The sequence below is a fragment of the Spermophilus citellus genome (assembly GCF_964194105.1).
Source record: "Spermophilus citellus genome assembly, chromosome: 4".
Taxonomy (NCBI): Eukaryota; Metazoa; Chordata; class Mammalia; order Rodentia; family Sciuridae; genus Spermophilus; species Spermophilus citellus.
This window is the reverse complement of record NC_138185.1, coordinates 66,739,801-66,758,208: the sequence shown is the minus strand read 5'-3', so window position 1 is coordinate 66,758,208 and position 18,408 is coordinate 66,739,801. Positions and strand designations below refer to the sequence as shown.

At 46.8% G+C, this 18,408-nt stretch overlaps 1 pseudogene across 1 annotated transcript; it reads left to right on the top strand.

The window, feature by feature from the left end:
• Positions 1 to 405: 405 nt before the first annotated feature.
• LOC308648558 (heme oxygenase 1-like) lies at positions 406 to 7,532 on the top strand (annotated as a pseudogene). The gene is made up of 2 exons: positions 406 to 731; positions 7,098 to 7,532. The product of its transcript is annotated as a heme oxygenase 1-like (transcript).
• Positions 7,533 to 18,408: the final 10,876 nt, after the last annotated feature.

Sequence of the window (18,408 nt, the reverse complement as noted above, 5' to 3'; positions counted from 1 at the left end):
CATATACGCTCTCATTCTTTTGTGTTCTGGAAAACTCTAGGTCCTTATTTTTTTTCAAACATTTCTCTATTCTGTTTAGTCTTTTGGAATTCCTGGCATATGAATGGTATATTACTTATCAATTGTTGCATAAAAAGTTGCCTTAAAACTTAATGGTATAAGGGAGGGGACATGGGTTCAGGAAAGACAGTAGAATGAATCTGACATAACTTTCCTATATTCATATATGAATATACAACCACTGTAACTCCACATTGTGTTCAACTCCAAGAATGGGACGCTAATTTTAAAAATATATAAATTATAAATTAAATTTTTAAAAACTTAAGGGCTTAACATACAATTAAGTCTCGCACAGCCACTGCCGCAGCCAGAGCCACCAGCGTCAGCCAGCCAGCCCCGGCCATGGACCGCCCACAGCGCGACAGCTTGTCCCAGGATCTGACCGAGGCCTTGAACGAGGCCACCAAGGAGGTGCACACCCAGGAAGAGAATGCGGAGTTCATGAGGAACTTCCAGAAGGGCCAGGTGACCCGAAAGGGCTTGAAGCTGGTGATGGCATCCCTGTACCAGTCTACGTGGCCGCGGAGGAGGAGATCGATAGAGCGCAACAAGGACAACCCTGTATTCGCCCCCCTCTACTTCCCGAGGAACTGCACCGCAGGGCCGCACTGGAGCAGGACATGGCCTTCTGGTAAGGGCCACGCTGGCAGGAGGCGGTCCCCTACACGGCAGCCAGCACCGCTGTTGAGAGCCACAGCCAAAGGGGCCCCAGCAAACTTCCAGCTGCCAGAAAACTTCAGACTGCCAGCTGATGATTGACTCACAGCGGCCCCAGCAACATCTAGCTGATTGGCTTCTCTGTGGTGATGTTCATTGGGCTGTTTCCCTGCCCTTCAGACTGCCAGCTGATGATTGGCTCACAGCGGCCCCAGCAACATCTAGCTGATTGGCTCCTCTGTGGTGATGTTCATTGGGCTGTTTCCCTGCCCTTCAGACTGCCAGCTGATGATTGGCTCACAGTGGCCCCAGCAACATCTAGCTGATTGGCTCCTCCACGGAGCTGCTCATTGGGGGACTTCTTTGGCTCCGCCCACACGACCCAGCCAATCAGCCTCAAGAGCAGGAGGATTGTGGGAGGTGGTGAGGTTTGTGTGGGGGTGAGAGGCTTGTGGGAAGTCGGTGGTGGCAGTTGGGCTCTGAGGGTTTTTTCCTGAGGAGCTGTTTTATTTGGCGTTTGTAGTTCTAAAAATAAAGTTAGTTTCTTTTGACAAGTGGCTCCTGAATTGTGCCCAGCCAGACTGCGGCATTTGGTGGCTCGCACGGGGAGCGACTGAGGGTAAGTAAACTGCTCGCCCCTGAGGGCAGGGCGAGAGGATGGGTAGCCATTCTAAGTTTCCTCTTTTGTTTTGCTTCATTTTTGTTTTAAGTTGCCTGTCCCTGGAGATGAGTGAGACGGAAGAAAAACCGCTCACATCTGAGGAAAAACTATTTGCGTCTGAGGAACAGATAGGGAGAAAGGACGGATGCACATTTCAGGAGGATAGAAAGGCTGATATAATGATTTTGTGTTGTTCCATTTTTATTGCATTCTGTCTCGGTTTTGTTTGGCGTCATCTTGTTGGGTTGTATTATAGTAGAAATACGGGATCAGCAATTAATAAAAAACAAACTGAAAGACTGTTAAGAAAATTGTTAGAGGAAGGAGGCATCCCAGTAAAATCAAGAGCAGTGATTTCCATGTAATTTTTATTGTCTCAGTGGCCCTTTCTGAAAATCCAACCCATGTCTGTCTGTTCCTTGATCTATTTATATTGGTGCTACTATACCTTGTTCTTGTTTTTCTAATCTTTTTCCTTTCCTAAAACCTTGTCTAGCCATAATAGTGGGTGCATTTTGATTGGTGTTATTTGTTAATGTCAAACCTAATTGATCTAAGACATCTCGTCCCCATAAATTTACGGGAAGATGATCCAATACATATGGCTGTATAGTTCCTTCACATCCTTCAGGATCCTTCCAATCTAATACCATTGCGCTTCTATCGGGATTAGTCACCACTCCTAGGCCTCGAAGCATTTGAGTGGCTTGTTGTAATGGCCAATGTTTTGGCCATTCTTGATGAGAGATGATGCTAAGGTCTGCACCTGTATCCAGTAGCCCATTAAATTCATGTCCTTGAATATTTAGTTTTAGCATGGGGCGAGAATCTAAATTTAAAGAAAGCATAGCCCAATCTACACCTGTGGAGCCTAATCCCTTGAAACCTCTTTCTACAGCATGACTGGAAAATTTATCATGTAGGCTTGGTATTATTAGTAACTGTGCTATTCTATCTCCTGGTGAAATTACTGACATACCCTTTGGAGAACTGGCTATAATTTTTATTTCACCTTCATAATCGGGATCAATTACCCCAGGACTTATCAAAAGTCCTTTTAGAGTAGAAGAGCTGCGTCCCAATAATAAGCCTACTGTTCCTTTGGGAAGAGGTCCTTTTACCCCTGTGGGAATGATTTGAACTCCCATCTCTGGAGTTAGTACTGATCTGGCGGAGGCGCAGATGTCCAACCCTGTGCTCCCTCTGGTTTGTCTGATGAGGGATCTGATGGACAATGTGTCCTGGTCACTACCCTGATGGGGTTGCTGGGTTCCTCCAGTGCTCCGTATATTTGTGGTTTGGGGCCCCGGAGCATTGGGGCCCCCTGTCCATTTTTTGGCAATGGAACCCGATGCCTTTGTCCACGATATTGTGGATAAACACCTTGTCCTTGTTCGTTTTTTGATAATGGAGTACCCTCTATGGTGGTTTGAGAACGGCATTCATTAGCCCAATGTAATGGAGTACCCTCTATGGTGGTTTGAGAACGGCATTCATTAGCCCAATGTCTCCCTCTACGGCATCGTGGGCAAATACCCGGTATTCTACTCCTTTGATACCTAGTTTTGTTAAACCCTCCTCCTATGGGGCAATTCCTTTTAAAATGTCCTGTTTGTTGACAATTGTAGCATGTTCTTGGCCTGGTATATAAAGCCTGTTTTACTGCAGCTGCCACAATTTGCCCTTGTTCATTAATGTCTCTGGCATCTAAAGCCTGTTTTACTGCAGCTGCCATGACTTGCTCTTGTTCATTAATGTCTCTACATAATTTAATATATGTGTTTAAATCTTCCTGTTTCCATGGTCTAATGATATCTCTGCACCAACAATTCGCTTGGTCATAAGCCAGTTGTTTTATTAATGGCATTGCTTGTTCTGTATTCCCAAAAACTCTGGTAGCTGTTTGAATAAGCCTATCTACAAATTCAGCATAAGGTTCATTAGCTCCTTGTATTATCTTAGATAATTGACCTTGTAAACCTCCATGTCCTTGTAAAGTCTTCCATGCCTTAACTGCATCTACAGCAATTTGTAAATATACACCAGGATCATATGCAATTTGTTGCTGCCGATCCTCATAAGGTCCCTTTCCTAACAACATATCTAGATTTCTCTGAGAATAACCAGCTGCTGCATTTCGCCTAGCCGTCTCCTTGCAAAATTCCTCATTGGCAACCTTCCATAACAGGTATTGTCCTCCATTTAGCACAGCTTTACAAATATTAGTCCAATCTGCTGGCGTCGTGTTTAAGTTGGTAATGGATTCGACCAAGCTTACAGTGAAGGGTGCTTGAGGACCATAGGTTGTTACAGCCTCTTTTAGCTCCTTCACTGTTTTGAAATTTAAACCCTGGTAAATTCGCTGCCCTCCTACCTCAAATACAGGGCATACTTGAGATCCTGTCTCAGGATCCCAACTATCAACTGCGGGGGTTGGGAGTCTCCTAGCATATGGAGGTGGTGCTGTTGATTGGACACTTATGCCCTCTGGTGATAGAATGCTGTTAGTAGCAGTCTCCTGTAGAGGTGGTGCTGTTGGTTGGACACTTACGCTCTCTGATAGAAAGGTGTTATTAGCAGTCTCCTGTTGTAACTTTTCCCCTGATGGCTTTTTCTGCTCTAAACTTCCTTCCTCTGTCTCACTAGCTTGAAAGACCTTCTCTTTTACTTGAATCTTTTCCTCTTTCTGACTAACTTGAGAGACCTTCTCTTTTACTTGAATCAATATGTCTTCTTCTTCCTCTACCTTTGTCTGAACTGAAGGCTTTGGACTAAGCAAACCAGATACCAACGCCCACAATGGCAATGTGCCAACTAGCAGAGTCCCTGGGTTGTTCTTTTCTATTCTTTTTAAATCTTCACCATGATGGTTCCATTGTGATATATCTAACAACTCTTCCTTAAAAAGCCATGGGCTACATTGTTGTATTGTATATAGTTAATGCTATAGTATCCCTTGAAGATGCTGGTAGGATTTCCCCTTCTTCTACTGTTTTCTCTTTGTTTTCCACTATACAAAGTTTAATCTGGGACAGAAAAGATCCATTCTTTATAGGACATATCAGGGCACATACAGGATTGCCTGGAGCCCTTAGTTTGGGCAATGATTTAGCAGATAAAACTACACATGACATACATATTTTCTCTACACTAGAAGAAGCTATAAATTTTCATAAAAGGTTCCATGTCAATGCTAATACTTTACAAAAGCGTTTTAAAATAACTAAGGAACAAGCTAGACAAATAATAAAACAATGTCAAAATTGTGTGACCTTTTTACCACAAGTTAATCTTGGAGTCAATCCTAGAGGATTGATACCTAACCATATTTGGCAGATGGATGTCACACACTTGCCAGAATTTGGAAAATTAAAATATTTGCATGTTACAGTTGATACTTCTTCTGGATTTTTGATGGGCTCCCTTCATGCCGGAGAAAAAACTAAAGATGTTATAGCTCATTGCTTACAAAATTTTGCCACTGTGGGCATTCCAAAACAGTTAAAAACAGATAATGCCCCTGGTTATACTTCTACCTCTTTTAAACAATTTTGCTCATCATTTGGCATTACTCATATAACAGGAATCCCATACAATCCACAGGGACAAGGCATAGTTGAAAGAGCTCATCAAACTATTAAAATGTACTTATTAAAGCAAAAAGACGGAATTGGGAAGGGGTATATATTCCCCAAAGATAAACTTAAAATAACCCTTTTTACTCTAAACTTTTTAAATTTGGATTCATCAGGACTTAGTGCTGCAGAAAGGCATATGTGTCCAAAAAATGTACATAAGCCCAAGGTACTTTGGAAAGATATTCTAACAGGACAATGGAAAGGTCCTGACCCAGTAATTGTCTGGAGTCGGGGGTCTGTTTGTGTGTTTCCACAGGAAGAACAGCAGCCGATTTGGATCCCGGAGAGATTAACTAAAGTCCTGACCCAGTGATTGTCTGGAGTCGGGGGCCTGTTTGTGTATTTCCACAGGGAGAACAGCAGCCGATTTGGATTCCAGAGAGATTAACTAAAGCGATTTCTACAGACGAAAAAGAAGATGATTTGGCTCAAATCCATAACAGCTGATATCCAAAACTCCAATTTGGCTATCCTTACATCTGTGACAGAACCAGGATGCTTTTTTCAATATCTATTTTATTATTGCCCTTTCCCATATCATGAAGTTCTATTTTGTTTTTTGAGCTCATACAGACCTAGGTTAATGTTTTGCTGATCAGTTCTATTTTTTTTTTTGACTATAGAGTTTTTAAACATTGCAATGGAGATTTCACCTGTAAAAAGTTATAAGGCCTTTACTATTATGTTATGTGTTGTATGTATTGTATTATGTGTGCACACTTGTGTTTTGTGTTATATGTTTGAATGTACGTATGTCCATATATCATATATGAGGAGCGCTCATGAAAAAATGGATCCAAATATTTTTTTTTATTCACGTGATTTAAATTGTTTAATTTAAATTGGGTAAATAACTATTAAGAATTGTTTTAATATGTAAACAAAAAAGAAGGTTAACAGATCTGTTTGTTTACTTTCACCTTTCCTTTTCATTATATTTAATAATTCTCTTCAAGATAATGTAAATTGTTAAGAAAATTGTTTTCTTTTAGTGCCTTCTGGAATGTTACATAATTTTTTCTTTAGCCATTATTGCCAGAATTCCTATCTTCATCCCAGTGCCGGTGAAGACAAAGATAAAACTAATCTACAGTTTCTGCAATAGCCATCACTGAACTGCTTGCAGAACTTGCCTAAACTATGTGTCACTTGTATGCATTGTGAACTCACTTGTATGCATTGTGAACTATCTGTTGGTGCAGCGACTTGTGGTAGTGTTGGGGTATTTTTGCTGATGATGTCATCGGTGGTACAATTTTTCCAACAAGAGCCATCAATTGGCTTGGTGTATCTTCCTCCCTTCTGCTTGTCATGACAAAGACCTCTCCACAGGTGTGGCTGTACTGGACCGGTAGTCAATGACGGGTAAGATCCAATTACAATGGTACCAACCTAAGACAGGAGGCTGACGCCCTGAGGTCAGCTCATCCGAAGACAGGTAAGGACCATATGTAGTATTGGACAACCTAAGGCAGGCACGGTCCCTAAGCCACATGCTTGTTGTTTAAACAGAGAGGGGGAGATGTTGAGAGCCACAGCCAAAGGGGCCCCAGGAAACTTCCAGCTGCCAGCAAACTTCAGACTGCCAGCTGATGATTGGCTCACAGCGGCCCCAGCAACATCTAGCCGATTGGCTTCTCTGTGATGATGTTCATTGGGCTGTTTCCCTGCCCTTCAGACTGCCAGCTGATGATTGGCTCACAGCAGCCCCAGCAACATCTAGCTGATTGGCTCCTCTGCGGTGATGTTCATTGGGCTGTTTCCCTGCCCTTCAGACTGCCAGCTGATGATTGGCTCACAGTGGCCCCAGCAACATCTAGCTGATTGGCTCCTCCACGGAGCTGCTCATTGGGGGACTTCTTTGGCTCTGCCCACACGACCCAGCCAATCAGCCTCAAGAGCAGGAGGATTGTGGGAGGTGGTGAGGTTTGTGTGGGGGTGAGAGGCTTGTGGGAAGTCGGTGGTGGCAGTTGGGCTCTGAGGGTTTTTTCCTGAGGAGCTGTTTTGTTTGGCGTTTGTAGTTCTAAAAATAAAGTTAGTTTCTTTTGACAAGTGGCTCCTGAATTGTGCCCAGCCAGACTGCGGCACACCGCTACATGGGGCGGCTCCAGCAGGTGGGTCGCAGGGAGCCCGAGCTGCTGGTGGCCCACGCCTACACTCGCTACCTGGGCGACCAGTCCAGGGACCAGGTCCTCAAGAAGATCGCGCAGAAGGCCCTGGACCTGCCCAGCTTCGGAAAGGGCCTGGCCTTCTTCACCTTCCCCAACATCGCCAGCACCACCAAGTTCAAGCAGGTCTACCGCTCACGCCTGAACACTCTGGAGATGACCCCCGAGGTCAGGCAGAGGGTTCGAAGAGGCCAAGACCGCGTTTCTGCTCAACATTCAGCTGTTTGAGGAGTTGCAGGAGCTGCTGACCCAGGACCCCGAGGACCAGCGCCCCTCACAGACAGCAGGCCTTCGCCACCAGCCAGCAGCCAGGTGCAAGGTGGGGGGCTCCTGGGCTCCCATTGAAAGGGACGAAGTGCTGGGTCCTGCCCTAACGGGGTCCAGGGAGTCCTGAAGGATGAGTGGCGTCGTCGAAAAGGATGAGACAGGAGTCATTCCGTTGGAGCAATCTCCAGAGAGAGAGAGAGAGAGAAAGAGAGAGCGCTCTAATGCAGCTTTCTCTGGGTCATCTTTTATTGCAATTTTTCTCATCATTATGGATTCAGAATACATCATTGATTATACAATTTCAAAACTTTGCCAAGGCTGACATTTCCTTAACCATCATTAGGAGTATAGAAAAATATAACATCAACTTACATTTTTCCAGGATGTGATCTTTAGTTATCAATTATTAAGGGTACAGAATCATTAATAAAATGTGTCACTAATTTACAAAAAAAAAATAATAATTAAGTCTCTATTATCGCTTACTATTTCTTTAGGTCAGAAATTGAGGGCAGGCTTTTGGCTGGGAACAGTTCATAAGGTTAGTTGAGGGTCCTCACAACAGCAGCTGGCTTTCCCCTGGAAGGTGATTCCAGAGAATAAGAAGAAAGCCACAATGACTTTATTACCTAATATTGGAAACTACACAGTCTGTTTTTCAATATCACATTATACAGGTCAGAACTGTTCATTTGGAAGGGGGACAATTTCTATACAAGGAGGTGAATACTAGGGAACAGGGACCATTGAGGGCCACCTGTGAAGCCTGCTACCATAGATCAGGTCCAACCTTCTTATTCTCCCTTATTTGACAACCTGCCTTTCGTGTTTATCTCATCCTTCCTGATATCTTTTGGTCAGTGCTCAACCAAATCCATCAGCTCAGAAATTTCTCTTTCACCTGTATTCTCTCTGCTACTCAATTCATCCTGAGCTCTTTATTGTAAAAATTTTATTTTATACTAAATATCTCCAATTGGTTATCTGTAATTAATTGCTCCTGATTCACATGTTCTGTAACCCTCTTATCTCTAAGATTATATAATGATTATTTAGATTTCCCATTTAGTCTTTCCATTAGTTATATTTTTCTGGTAAAGAAAATTTCCTTATTACCTTCTGGGCTCATGCTCCTCAGGGATCTCAGGGTTTCTCCCTGCAAACTCGTCTTTTATGTTCTTGGGAAGCATCAGCACCTTGGCTGGGTGTGTCTTTCTGTGGACAGAGCAGAAGCCCAGTCCCCAGCACACAGCACTTAAAGTGAGCCAGGAGGGGGCACACCCGAGAATGGAGTCTCTAGCATTACTGGGTTCCATTACTCCCTGTCCCCTCATTTCCACACCTTTTCCCTCCAGCAATTCCTGAGTCTAGGATAAATTTTTGCCCAGTGAGCTTCAGCCATCCTCTCCTCTTTGTAGAGGGTCCCTGCCCTGGTGGAGTTCTGAGGGTGGAGTTCTCTCTGGCTACTCTGTTTTCCTGCCTTCTTACAATGATGAGGTGGATGAGCAGCGATGCACCCAGGGTGTAGAAAGAAGAAGGACACTACTGGCCGGGTGCAGTGGCACATGTCTGTCATCCCAGCCGCTCAGGAGACTGAGACAGGAAGATCACACATTCAAGGCAAGAATTAGCAATATAGCAAGACCTTAAGCAACTTAGTGAGACCCCGCCTCAAAAATTAAAAAAAAGAAAGAAAGAAATAAAGAAAGAAAAGAAGGAAACCCTCGAAAGTCCTCTCAGCCTATTTTCGTTGCCCCTCTAGACTTCACACGTTGGGACCCACTCTTCTCTGGTCTTACCAGGGATATCTCAGTGTGGAAGTTATCTGCTAAGTGCAGTTTTAAAATCCATTAACCTTCCTACATCTCCTGAGATACCAACTAGGATTGGAATCTGAGGAAAATTGCAGGACCTCATGTCAGTCTGCCATCTTTTCTGAAATCCAAAGTTCCCTCCAGGTGATTATTCAATCCCCATCCTTTTAACAACTTATGCTGGGTAGGAGATGATTTTTATTTGCTTTATTTTTTAAGACAAGCAAGATTTGATCATGTTTATAAATCAATGCAGCAGAGAAAGGTTGGAGATAGAGGAACATGATACACTATTAGAAGAAAGTTCTAGAGTAATACCATTTCGGGACTAGGTTCTCCCGTCACCAACAGGGTTATTCATAGCTCAATCATTTTTTCATTCCTTTGACTTGTTTACTCCACCTGATACCATCTGGGTAGGTGTCCTGGAGGATAAAGAGGTGAAGAAAACACACTTGGTCCCTATCGTCACCAACAAATAACTATGTCATTTCAACCTGTGGTCAGGTAAGGCCTCTTTGAACAAGTTACCTAAAGAATGACCTACGCAAGTGAGGAGTTGGGGGAAGAACATTTCAGGCAGTGGAAATCCCATTTTGCAAAGGCTCTAAGATGACAAAGAGGACTTGGACAGGGTTCTCAGTGGCTACAGAGAGGGAGGCAATGAAGGTAGAGAGATAGAAAGTGTTTTGAGCTTGCAGAGTCACGTGGACCAGGTTTCAGAGTTCTCTGTGTGTCCCAAGTGACCAAAGAGAAGTAAAAGGTCTTAGTTTGAATTCTTTGGGACAAGAATCTGAGTGGAAATGATTTATTTGAAAAATAGTCCTTGGAAAGAGCAGTAAGGAGATAGGGAAGCACCATAGTCTGTTTTATGCTGCTCTCATAGAATACCACAGATTTGGTGATAGAAAAAGAACATAAATTTATTTCCTCCCAGCTCTGGAGGCTGGGAGATCACCCAGCCTCCGAAGTCACCACGTTAGTATCTGGTGAGGGCCTTCTTGCCGCATCATCCCATGGCAGAAGGCAGAAAGGCAGGAGTGCAGGAGCAAGAGAGAGGGAAGGAGGCTGTACCTGTCCATTTCTCAGGATGCCCAGCAACAACAAAGCCACCCCCAGGAGAATGGCGTCAATCTGATCGATGGCAGAGGCCTCGCACCCTCATCACCCATTAAAGACCCCCCAACCCAGTACCCCACCCCAACACCCTCGGCACCGCTGCATTGTGTTGTATGTTTCCAAGGCATGCACTTTGGGGCATGTGTTGGAGCCATAGAGGGAAGTGTGGGAGGTAAAGAGAACCACAGAAAAGCCAGTCATCAAACAAAGCCATCAAACCATTATGGTCACCTGTAACTTAAGCTCAGTCCCACTGGGGAGCCACTCAGTACATATATGTCCAGACTGTCCCACCCAAGGGCTGAGGGAGCTGGGGGACTGATCCACCACCTATGGTTAGTCATTGGCTGGGGACTGCTCCTGGGTGGAGAAGAAGGGAAACCAGAGAAAACCCTCAGACAAAAAGATGCAGGTGCTGGCAATTGGCACCCCTGCAACCTGAAGGGTTTGAATGAGGCAGTAACAGCATTTCCACAAAGCATTTTAGACAGGTGGATGATGCAATGCCACCGGTGTTTAAAAAATAAAAAGTAGTCTGGCTCCAGTGCAGAGGATGGGCGGAAACAGGCAAGAATGGAAATAGAGAAATCCCTTAAAAGGTCATGGCAAGAGTCCAGGCCAGACACATGCTGGACCTGCACAGAGGAGGAGGCTCTAGAAATGGAGATGAGTATCAGTGGAGGTGATGCCCCTGAGGGGGGAAGAGAAGGAAGGATCAGAGCACTGGTGGGAGAGGGGACTCAGGCATCTCCTCACCTGCCCATCATGTTCACACATCTGAAAGAGCCTCTCTCTCCTTCCCTCCCTCCCTTTTATTTTTACAGTATTGGGATTGAACACAGAGAGACTCTGGTTATATCCCCAGCTTTTTTGTTTGTTTTGTTTTGTTTTGAGACAGGGTCCTTTGAATTTGCAATCTTCCTGCCTCAGCCTCCCAAGTGGCTGGGATTATAGGTATGCACCTCCATGCCCAGTGTAGATCTTTCTCTCTTTCTTTATCTGCTTTACTCATACTATCTATCTGGTATGATAGTCTATATTTACTTGCATACTTTATATCACCATGAGAGACATGTGGGTTTTTTTTCTATCCTTTCCAGTGCCTAGAACAGTACCTGGTGCATAGCACACATACAATAAATATTCATTGACTGAGTGCAATCATAAAGCTATTTGGAGGGAGGCTGCTCAGAGAAGAGGCGGTCCAGGCCCAAGCCCTAAAGAGCTGCAATGCTCAGAGGATGCAGGAGAGGCAGGGGAGAGAGAAGCAGGACAGTAAGAGGACAATCACTCTGGAGAAGAGTTTTCCTGCCCTGTTGAATTGTGTTGACAGATGGGGACTTAAATGTACAGCCCATTTGGAGCTTACTGGTGAGCAGAGTTGCAGGGAAGGGTGGACTGAGGAGCAAGAGCTGTGGTTTAGAGTGGACCAAGGCAAGACAATGGAGAGGCTGGGTGTAGATTGTGTTAGGGCACGTGGTGGAGAAAGGGGAGGAGTAGGGTGACAGCTGGGAGATTGTAGGAACCATAGTTTTCTTTTAAGATTGGAGATGCTGCAGCCTGCCTTACGCATAGTAGGCACAGATGCCAAAAACATTGGCCACATTCCATTTTTTTTACCATCTGGTGCTGAAAGCCAAGACCCCTATCTATCTATCTATCATTGGCTTGGCTGTCACTGGCCTGGGATACTTTTGTCTTAAAGCCAGAATGGGGACTTGAGCTGCTCTAGAGGGAAAAGGGTTTAATTTGTCAGTTCCCTGACATAGGAGAGGAATCCCTTATGTGTCCTCTGTCTTAATATCAATTAAAATCCTGAATATTCCATTTAATCCCTGCATGACTTTAGACAAGTTGATTAACCTCTCTGTGCCTCAGCTTCCCTATTCATACAATGAGCATAACCACAGTCCCTAGCATACATGGGATAAGACATATACAGCATTTAGATCTAGAGATGGTGCATAGTAAGCCCTTAATAAAGGTTGAGCAGTGCGTCATTTGTGCCTACGCTGATGTGTGCACATGAACATGCTTAGAGAAGAAAAAGAACTTGGTTAGATGGGGAAAAATTTAAGGAGAACAAATGTTTGGATCAAACCCAAGACCTGTTAGCCCAATTCTAGGTAGGAATGAGTTCATCCCTCCTTCCTGCCTTCCCTCCATCACTCCATCCATCTCTCTCTCTTCATCCACTCATTGGTGGAGTACCAGGGCCAGGGATACAGGCTGGAGAGAGTGAGATGATGGCGTAGTGCTCCAACCCTCCATGTCACAGGAGAGCAGAGGAGACGCAAGAAACCCCATCCCTACAACTGCGGGTGCAAGGCAGTTCACCTGGGGCCCAGAGGTGCCTGAGCAGCATGGAACAGCAGCTGTTCTTCCTCCTTCTCCACCCCAGGGCTCAGAGCAGCTGCAGCAGCACAAAACAGCATCAATGATGGTGCCACGAACATACTGTGAGTGGGATGGTAAGTTAGTACGACCACCATGGAAATCAATATGGAGGTTCTGCAAAAGATCAGGCATGGAACCACTGTACGACCCCGCTATACCATTCCTCGGTATTTATCCTGAAGAATTAAAGTTATCAGACTCCAGTGATAAAAACATATTTATCTCAGCACAATTCCCAAGAGCCACACTGTGGAACCAGCCTAGGTGTCTGTCAATGGATGAATGGATAAAGAAAATGTGGTGTATGGACACAATGGAATTTTCCTCAGCCATAAAGAAGAATGAGGGCTGGGGTTGTGGCTCAGTGGTATAGCGCTCGCCTAGCATGTACGAGGCCCTGGGTTCCATCCTCAGCACCACATAAAAATAAATAAATAAAATAAAGGTATCATGTCCAACTACAACAAGAAAAAAAATGTTAAAAAAAAGAATGAAATTATGTCATTTGCAGGAAAATGGATGGGAGTTGGGATCATTATGTTAATAAGTGAAATAAGCTAAATTCAGAAAGCCAAGGGTCTTATCTTCTCTCTCATATATTGGAAGCTAGAGAGGAAAAAGGAAAAGAAAGGTGGGGGATGGATCTCATGAAAATTGAAGGGAGACCAGTAGAGGAAAAGAGAGTAGAAAGGGAGGGGGAAAGAGGAGGGAATGATGTCGAACAAATTCTATTGTTGTATCATGTGCATGTAATAATAAATCCCTCTACTATGTGTAACTAGAGCTCCAAAAATCATGGAATAAATAATAACACCTATGGCCGTTTTACTTCGTGTGCCTGCTATGTGACAGGCACTGTGTGACGTCAGCTCATTTTCACAGTCACCCTCTGAAGTGACCATTAATGTCCCCATTTGGTGGTGGTGGGGAGGAGAAGGTGGGAGGCTCTCAGACATTCAGCTTGCCTGAGTTGGACTCAGAGAGATAGACCAACTTGCCTGAGGTCCAGCAGTTTTTCTTTTTCTTTTTCTTTTTCTTTTTTTATTTTTTGGAGAAATCTGCCGGAGTGGGGGGGCTTGGAGTTGTGGCTCAGTGGTGGAGTGCTCGCCTAGCACGTGCAAGGTCCTGGGTTTGATTCTCAGCACCACATAAAAATAAAATAAATATATTGTGTCCAACAACAACTAAAAAGCAGTATTTAAAAAAAAAAAAGAGAGGGAGAGAAATCTGCCGGGAGAACCAGATTCTTTTTGGTTCATAACTGAACCTCTGGACTGGTAAGTTAAAACAGAAGGGAAGTTTAAGAGGTTTTCTAAGAGAACTACAAACTCGGTGCTAGGTCCCTCACCACACACCAGGACACACAATTGTTGGGTGAAATGTGTCTTCTAATTACAGCCTGGGGGGAATTTGACAGGGTGTTGCCCTCCTGGAAGGCCAAGAAACAGCCAGCCTATGCCAGATGATTCCAGGCTCCTGACTCGGCCTCCCTCACCAGCAGCCAGCCTCCCACCCAGAGCAAACCCTGTTGTATCTTTGCAAAGAGCCCCCCTTTGTTGAGTCTCCAGGGCCCCAGCATTTGGCATCATTGTCTCTGACCCTCCCATTAATCCCTGAGGACAGGGAGTATTAGCTCCAATCTAAGGCTCAGGAATCAGAGGCCCACAGGGGCTCCAGCTCAGGATCACTCAGCCAGGAAGCAACCCAGGGCCACCAGACTGCAGCCTGCTCCTGGTGGGCCCGGCCCTTTCTCTGGCTGCACCTTAATCCAGGCTCCTGAGGTTTCCTATTTCAGAAGAGCCTTCTCTGCAGAATTCCAGCCTCTTCCCATCCCTTAGGGAAAGATGCTAGTGCAGCAGGGGAAAAGTTTATTTTAATCCGCTCCTCCCTGGGGCCCTCCCAGCCTCCCTTTCCACCCCAGCTCCTGTGCCAGACCCAGGGTCTTGCATGGGGGTCAGTCAAGCAGAGCTGCTCCAGCCCCTCCTCAGGGACACAGCTGCAGGGACTAGGCTGGGACAGGCTGGCGGAAAGCTGAATCCACCCCCTCCCCCATTCCCTGTCCCAGCCCTAAACTCCAGGAGTGGCATAGGACGATGTGGTGCCCAGGAGGATATCCAGCCCTGAGAAAGGGGACCAGCTCAGCCAAGCGTCCCCATCCCCGTTCCCTGGGACCTCCTTTTGCCTGGAGCTGAGGCCTCCTGGCTCTGCCGAGGAACACACAGGACTTGAAATGAGGGTGCTGGGACCCCGCCAGCCCTTGCCTTTTCCTCCAAGTCTGGGCAAAGCTACTCAAAACCCTCTCATGCCCCAGCAGGAAGAGCATATGTTCTTTCCATATAGAGAAGAAATTGTTCCATTTGTGAGTAAGCCTCTTGGCCGTGGGGCCCACAGGAAGCAGGGCAGCTCCTGGAACGGGGACCTCGCTGGCCGACAGACCCTCGGCAGCTAGCCTGGGATGGGGCTGGGGGCCGGGAGGGAGCAGGGTAACGGTGTGCCCAGAGACACAGCAGTCCAGGGCCAGGGGGGCACAGGGACGCTGCAGGATCTTTTCCTTGAAGTGGGAGAACTTTTCTCCACTGGGACTGGGGCTGGGTGGGAGGAGGAGGAGGGAGACAGGGGTTTAAGAGGGGCCAGCAGCCTTTCCTGGCCCCTCATTCCGCCCGGGAGAGTCTGGGTCTGAGTCAGAAGTGACTCAGGTGTGTTCCAGCCGCGGTCAGTTTTACAAGGTTATTTCCAGCCACCCCCCAATTTTCCTCGATGCTTCAGGGTGAGGTGGCAGGAGATGGCTCTTGTCCCCTGAACCCTCGCTCATTCTGCCAGTGCTGCAGGATCCACCGGCCCTGGGCTGGAGGGAGGAGGCTGCTCTGCCTTAGTTCTGCTGACTCTGTTTTTTGGTTTTTTATTTTCTTTCCCACCTTTTCCCCATTTGTTAAGGATCCACTGAGAGTAGAGTTGGGGGAATTGGGCTGGGGAATGGGCCAGGGGAGCCAGGGCGTTGGCCTGGGAGGTGGGGGTCCACCGGTGGTGGGGAAGAAGGGAATTGGGGAGAGTCTCCACAGAAAGCAATGAAGAAATCTGGGACCTTGAACTAAAGTCAAGGACTCAGGGGAGAGGAATAGCACAGAAAACCACCTGAAGGTATGTGACAGGTCATCCAGTCAAAGTAGGATTACCTTTATCCTGGGTGGAACTTCAGGGGAGCAGACCCTGCTGTCCATAAACCCAGAAGCACTCCAAGGAGGATTTATATTTATATTTATATTTTTCCCAGGGGCGCTCTACCATTGAGTTATATCCCCAGCCCTTTTCATTTTCCATTTTGAAATAGGGTCTTGCTAAGTTGCTGAGGCTGGTCTCCATCTTTCAATCCTCCCGCATCAGACTCCCAACTCCTGGAATGACAGCTGTGTGCCCTGCTCACTTTTAAGGTGATTAACATTTGTCATTGGATACATCTGGGCCACAAGTTGATGGATCCAGGCAAAAAGAGGCAGGTGTCACCTGGGAGTTGGAGTGCAGCTTAGGTCTCACGCTGGTTGCCTATAGGCAAGACAGGGTCCTTAAGATGTGCCTCTGGCCAGCCTTTCTGCGTGGCCATCATCTATTGGGGTTTAAGGGCAACTGCCCACTGCAACAGGGCAGGCCCCCCAGTTCTCCACAGCACAGACAATCCTATTTGCTTTTTTCTTTTCTTTTTCTTTTTCTTTTTGCAGAACTGGCTCCTGAGGTATTTACACACATGCCCTTGGAGAAGAGGGGCTGATCACACACCCTTCTTACCCGACTGAGCAGGAGGAGGGGAGTCAGAGTCTCCTAATACACTGATATGCTTGCTATGGGCTCAGGTAACACCACACAGTGTGAGCCATCCATTTGTCTGACTCCAGCTGGGAAACCAGATAGAGCTCACCTGGACTTGGAACCACCACCTCTGACCCCATGCCTCCATCAGGCCAGATCTGTCATGGCCTCCAGAGACAGGCTCTTACTACCAAGGACAGCAATCACTCTCCTGGCCTTCCTGCTGGGAGAAGAGATGCCCCCTCCTCAGTCTAGAGCCTGGAGAAAGGACCCAAGATAGGGGCACTGTGCATGGAAGAAAAGGGACAAGAGAAAGAGAGGGGCTGGGCCCAGAGCAGGATGCCAGTCACAGAGGGGAAGGGGGGGTGGGGCTAGGGGAGGTGGAAACTAATCTGGGGACACTGAAGGGTGGGGAGAGAAGAGCCCAGAACAAAGTAGCTCTGAGGAGCCCAGTCCTGCCTCCTCCCTGTGTGGCTGGGTGGACCTTGATGGGCACTTTTCGGAGGACAGAACCAAGAGGGAGCAGCATCCCCAGGGAGCATGATTTCACCTGATAGTATACAGGCCAAGGCAGGTCTTAAAGTGGTTCTGCTTCCCTGGGCTCCATTTTTAGGCTAACATTCCCATTTTGCATGAGGAGGTGGGGGTGGAAGGTAAATAGGGACAAGCCTAGTCACCAGCTGGGCTCCTGGGGATTCTGGTTTACTTCCTGAGGCGCTACTCTAGGCCGTCCATAAGCTGGTCTGCTGGGACGACTGAGCTTGGGTTTGGGCTTGCTTTGAGCTGGGCTTGGTTTCCGTGTCCAAAGATGGGAAATTATCCCACGTGGGGTTCCTGTAGGACTGTGTGCGATTGCGTGGGTAAAACACAGGAGGTCAGGCGCCCTGTGAGTGGAATCAGAGTCAACTGCTGTCCTCTGGGGTCCTGACTCTGACCTCAGTGACCCCCATGGGAGGTGGAGCAGAGGGCTCCCCAGGTTTCTCTTCCTCAGGGCATGAAGTCACAGCCTGAAGGAGGAAGTCCAGATAGAGATTTCCCTAAGAACTGTTCTGCCTTTGGGAATCTCATCTTGTCCCAACCTTCAAGTGTACCTGAAGTTTCGGAAACAACTTTGGGCTGGGAGTCATAGGAGCCGGGTGGTCTCCCAGGACAAACTGCATCATGGTATGCCCTGGGGCACGTCCCAGCCCCTCTCTGAGCCTCAGCATCTGTGGCTAAGGGAGGACAGACTAGTGCGCTCATTCAAGCAACCCTCAAGGCATTTTTGAAGGCACTGTCCCTAGCTCTCATCCCCAAGTGCCCTCAGGCTGGTTCTGCAGGCAAGGCAGCTTGGCAGACAGATGGCCCAAGGGCACCACCTGGTGGCCAGAAAATGTTGGTACACCCAGCTCTGAGGCTTCATAAGAAGCCATAGACCAGCAGACCTTGGTCATGACTCTGGAACTCAGGGAATAGGGCAGGAGAGCAAATGGCACCCTCTTAGAAGTAGGAGGGATTCTTCCAGGCTCCCAGAGGTCAGCAGTGCAGATGGGAGGCGCTGCAATCATTAAGCAACTGAGAGGAAAGAACTATGGTTTGGGGTTGGGCAGGTCTGCATCTGAATCCCTATGAGTCCTTAATCTTACCTTGAGTTCCTCCTCTGTGCAGGAGGGCTACCTAGGATCATCTTACAGGGCAGCAGACCTCTCTGCATGAGCAAGCAGTCAAGGAAGAAGATGCTGATTCTACCCGAGTGGCGCCCAGCTCTTTGGGCCAGCTCTCAACTGTTGCTGCACATTTGGATCACCTGATGCTTAGGCAGTGCTTCTCAGAAGAAGCATCAG